The sequence below is a fragment of the Schistosoma haematobium genome, chromosome 2 (assembly GCF_000699445.3).
Source record: "Schistosoma haematobium chromosome 2, whole genome shotgun sequence".
NCBI lineage: Eukaryota > Metazoa > Platyhelminthes > Trematoda > Strigeidida > Schistosomatidae > Schistosoma > Schistosoma haematobium.
This window is the reverse complement of record NC_067197.1, coordinates 29,520,809-29,526,821: the sequence shown is the minus strand read 5'-3', so window position 1 is coordinate 29,526,821 and position 6,013 is coordinate 29,520,809.

Below are 6,013 nucleotides of genomic sequence, written 5' to 3'. Positions count from 1 at the left end.
TACTAATTAGATTTAAACTTTTTGGTAATACTTTTATAACTGTTGTATTATACTCTATCATTGCTTATAGATTTTATACATCTACTGATGTTAACGTTTAATATTCCGAAATCAAATTTTGTGGGCTTTTTTTTTCTAGGACAAGGTATCATCATGAAAATGTAATAATTGTTTGCAATTTTTCAGGCTTTGAAACATCAAGTCCTCAGGTTTTAGTTGCAATATTAGTGACACAGTCAAAAGGATAGTATGCCTTTTAAGCAAATAAAAAAGTAAAGTTTTAGAATCAACTATTAGAAAGGAAGAAAAACAAGGCTAAATTATATGCGCATGTGGGCTATTGCTGAAAATGGATTTTCGATTATAAACAAATCACAAGCGTCTAAGAAGTAGGATTCGCAAGAATTGAGAATCTTTCTATTTCAACTTATAGACAGGGTTTCAAATATTTATATATAAACAGAGTTGGATGATGGCCAGTAGTAGAATCCAGGAAGTGCATTTCGTCGTGTTTGGGACTGGTCAGATGGATGTACCTGGATCCCAGAGTTCATGTTTACCCGGTACCGTCCGTTCCAAATGATATTGGGTAATCAACACAGGATGTACATATCCCCAAACTGGCTGGTCATTTGCAATCCTAAACATCATTAAGAAGATTCAGACAACCAATCGAAAGGAATTCATGTATAAACGTAAATGTTTATGGTAATAAGCTCAATTCAGGAAGTTCATATCACTCACTGTAATAGATAGCTAATTATATCTCATTTAATAATACTAAGTACTGTGGCCAAATGGGTTAAAAATACATAAAGTAAACGGGAAGTTAGGTGGGTACAACATTACCATTCAATGCACCAAGAAAACTGTAAATATGGTTAGTGTTATAGCGGACATGGTTTAAATTGATACGAATAAATAATACATGACAACCTTTTTCTGAAATCGTAAAGAATGTAACTGTCATCAACGTTTGATCCTTCAAATGATATTTACTAAAAGTGTGGTGCTCACGCTTTTTTTTACAATTGTGAAGTGACTGAATATACAGTTTCTAAGTTATGTAAAGGACCGATTAAATGAAGTGTTTTCATTTTCGATGATTGACATTTTATTGGGTGAATCAGATGAGGGAATAGGTGTCATTAACTCTTCAATTCTATATATTTTTAATGGATTACGTACTTTGTGCCTATGTATGTGGTTCGATATTCAAATATGTTAAATATAATTTTTAAATCTGATCATTAAGACTCAATAGAATTAATCGAAATGATGAGACAGGTATAAAAAATGTTTTTTGTTTCCCATAGATATCTCTAAACTCCACCATAAAAGTGGGTAAACAAAAAATGCGTTCTTTTTCTGGGAGGGGGAAAAGGGGTTTTATCATGATTACACTAGATGTTTTATTTAAGATTTTCGTGTGAAAAAAACATGTGTCAATTTCGTCATTCGTAACATGTTACTTTAATGAAGAAAAATAATGCGAACATTTTGTCTGTTATTATTTTTGAAATTGTAGTGATTCACTTTGTTATACATATATATGTTCACGTACACATCTCTATTCGCTGATGTTACTAGATTTGTTCGTAAACCTTTTATGTTTGTGATACACAATTGACAATATAAAGTAGCTGATTGAAAATATACTACTTTTTTTCTCTGTAACATGTCAATGTTACGTAACAAGTCGTTAAATCGTTTCTAAGAATGAGTAAATCTTTATTCAGTCGCTAAGTGATAATATATAACAAATTTCTGACTAAAAATGCATTTAAATGAGATATTATTGGGATTTATTTTAATATTGATATTGTTTGTCATTATTTATCCTCAGTTGTGTAACAGTTCTCTTTCATTAAAAGTTTTACCTGAAAGATTAAACGCGAACGCATCATCCACTGAGCTACTGAGTCTAAACAATTCTTTTAGCGTGTATGAAGGTATTAGTCATGGTCTGTAATCTATTGTTAATATTTGAAACTTCAATTGATTGATATCCTTTTATGTAACCACGGTTGAGTCTGAGTGCATTTAACTAACGAGGACGAAGTCTGCGTCATGGATACGACTATTAGACACAATCTAATTATATTAAAAATTAGTATCAGAAGGGGTTTTGTGAAGATTGTGGTAATTTCAACAGTTGAGATCATGAGTCAATTGAAGCTAGACCACCACTGAAAACATTGAAGCACTGGACGGCCGTTTCGTCCTATTGTGGGACTCCTCAGCAGTACGCATCCACGACCCCGCCTCGCGGGATTCAAACCCAGGACCTGTCAGTCTCGCGCCAGTGCTCTAGTAGGTTAAGCGCCTGGCACGAGACTGATAGGTCCTGGGTTTGAATCCCGCGAGGCGGGGTCGTGGATGCGTACTGCTGAGGAATCCGACAATAGGACGAAACGGCCGTCCAGTGCTTCAATGTTTTCAGTGGTGGTCTAGCTTCAATTGACTCATGATCTCAACTGTTGATATTAAAAATTGTGAAGAAGGCTATGTCTAGTCATGCCGTTTAGGATTCACAAATTGTGGCAAACACCAATCAATGATAGTTTTGGATTTCAGCAATGGGAAATTAAAAATTATTACTAAATAGTGTATTGTTCGATGGTTTATTAATTTCTGGTATTTGTTTACACATCTACAATTTTTAATTGATCTATTAGACATTTCACTTCTATACCTCATTCTGTAAAGAATTTGTTTTTGCTGTTTTGTTTATGGATGCATTTTGTATTTATTGTGTTTAAAATTGCAGCTCATATGTCGTTCCACTGAATAATAACAAGAGCCAATCAGGAACTTAGTAGAATCCGGCACAAAAACTCATCAACCCAATGTACTACACTTTAAATAATTACAAATAGAGAAAAACTGACATTATAATGGCCTAAGTAATCAGAATGTAAGTATCAATCATGGTTAAGATTAATGTATGGGAGTTGTTGCAACTTGACAAGCGATTGAGTTTTTGCTGGTTCTACGGTAATAGCGAATTACAGACGTCTGCGATCATTATATACAAAAGAAATCTATTGCGAATTCGGTCGCATGGCAACTGAAAAATAGCGATAAGACTGAAATTTAGTGGATGAAACATTCAGATTGAAGGTTGTGACTCTTCGATTTTGGCACCAAATTCGTCTATCCATATGGCTAAATTACATATTGACAACATAGCTGATGTCACATTTCAATAGAAACTTCCTCACATTAATTTATAACCTTATTTAATCCCTAGTAAACGGTTAAATTTTTCGAAAGCCACTTAATATCGCTCAATGGTCATCCATTAATTCTGATTTCACCCACTTCTTAAATGATATATATATATATATAATTTCCAGATTACTAGTTATAAGCTATTTTAGTTTGCTATCAACTAGCTTTACTGAATAAATATTTCAAGCTTTCATTGATGAACATTTGGTTTCTTCTAGTAGTTAATTTAAATGTTTTTTGTATCTATATTTCATGAAACAGAAATAAATCATGTGATTGTTGTCATTATTGTTTAGTAAGATCTTATTGTTGTCTGTTTTTCTAATTGGAGTTACGTAATTCAAAATCAACTGATTAACTACAGCTTCATTAGGTTTTGTTTATTTTCTAATGAATTCGGAAAATATAACGCGTTCAGTTTTGTGTGTTTCGTATTATCCTTAAATAAGACTTTTCACATAGAATTCGAAATTACAGTTAAGTGATAAATGCTTACAACACTGAGATTAAAAAGGCAAATTGAACCAAGAAATAGCCATTTCCAATTAATTCTTCATCAAGGCTGTACAATAATATGTTTATTTTACAAGTGAGTAGAAGTTCAACTAGTTATTTCGTGGTTGCATTTTAAGGTGAATCGACAATATCTAGGACTGGACGAAGTGCTAAACCAGTTTTATGTACCTTTGGTAGACCATAAAGTCTAGGTGTCGCTATACCCATGGGTCTAATTCTCGCTATAGGACCACCATTAGTCCCAACCTTATGTGATCACTTTCTGGTAAAATTGGAAAATGGTCCTCTAAAGGAAGTGATAGTCAAACTAGTTTTTTGTCGTTATATGGATGATAGTTACACAAGCGAAGCTCAGAGCCTGCTATAAACCACCAGAAGAAAAGTGCGACGTCATCTCTTTTCTAGACGTCCTACTGATGAGAACTGACGGATCAATAAAAACTGTTTATCGTAAACCGACTACACAAAGCCAATATACGCACTTTTCAAGCTTTGCCTTATTACACTATCAGAGAAACAGTCAAATGTTTGACCCACAGGTCCAAATGATTCGATCTGATGATAGTCCTGGAGAGGAATTAAAACATATTCATCATTTATTACGTAAGCATGGATACGCACAAGAGTTCCTAATGAAAAATATGTCTGCAACTAAATGTAAAGTACAACTTGCGATAGTACCAACAAAGCCTATAATCTTGGAATTACAAATCAAAGGTTATATAGTCCGCAAAATAGTCAGTAGTCATGGTCGAAATGTCTTAGAACCTACATTCAATAGGGCAAGATTATATCCTAGTTTCTTCAGCCGGCCAATTGTGAGTTTAGGAAATAAGGATAAATTGCCTAGATAAAACTTCAGAGTTTAAAGTTGTTTATAAAATTCCACTGAATTGATCCCACGGTTCTTGAATCTGACTCTTGTATGTAGAAAAGCCAGAGAAATAAATATCAAAAATCATAATTTTTATACAGAAAAAATTTATAGAGCACTTGAATCTTACCTGGCCTGCTACATATATACTGTTACATGTTTCGAGACCTCCGTTCTCTTTTAAAAATTTCCGAACTTTTATTTTGTTATCAGTTTAATTTCCAATTCCGACCTTACGTAACCTGTTTATTATCTAATTTTCACTGAACACGTCTTACGAATTACTTATCATTAATTTCAAAGATAACATAAAACATTTACATCCATCTTTAATTCCTATTCCTCCTCTTATGTGACTGTTTGTAATCATTAACTGATTATGAAAACTCACTTCAGTTTTAATCTTGATTTTAATTTTGCAAACTTTGTAGAAATGACCAATTATTATTTTAAATTCATACCATGAATGGATGAATATTAGACCAGCATTAAAATCCCGGAACCACTGGACGGCTGTTTTGTTGAGTATGGGACTCATCATCAGCGCGCATCCACGATCCTGCACACGGGGCTATTTTCACGCTATCTATCCATTTCCCTGTTGTTTAATTCTATGCATAATTTGAATTTGATTACTTTGCTAAATTCCTTTGTTATATGTATACATATCCGTTATGACTTGGGGTTTTTCAATTATCAGAATACGACTTATACAATCTTGGTACTGTACCAAACCAATGACGTGTTGACCTATACTAGCAGCCTAGAATATTTATTAGTCCTTCTTGCCCAGCCGTACCTGTCGAGTCCAGAACACAGCTTCTACTGCATGAATCATATATTTTAGACACGCTTGGTTTTCATACAGGGAAACCAGACCACATTATGCCATAAAGTGAAAAATAACAATTATACTGGATCAAGTCAAAAAGTGGCTGTGATTGTGAGAGATCGTAACTAATAAATTGGAAATAACTTTAGAATAGTAAAACGCATAATAATAGACAATAAATCGAATGGAAACTTATAATAAAAAGAATATCAATACACATATAATGTCGTTGCATAATAGTTGTCCGATAAGTATATACTTAATAATAGTGCATAAATAGTTCCTAGCATTCACCATTCATTTATTCTTCGTCAAGGTATAACAATATCGGTTGTTTTATTACTGAAGTATGAATTAGATATCCTAGTAATACATGTGTGATATTTGTGTATAAATCACACGGATCAATTGTGTTCATCTAGTTGTTTATTTATGATAATTAAAGTTGAACAAAACACCAAAAAAACTTTAATTCATTTTATGTTGTTCACCTTTTTTTTTCTTTCAAATCCCATTTAATTGTATAAATAAAATATTTTTTTAAAAATGTTAAGTTT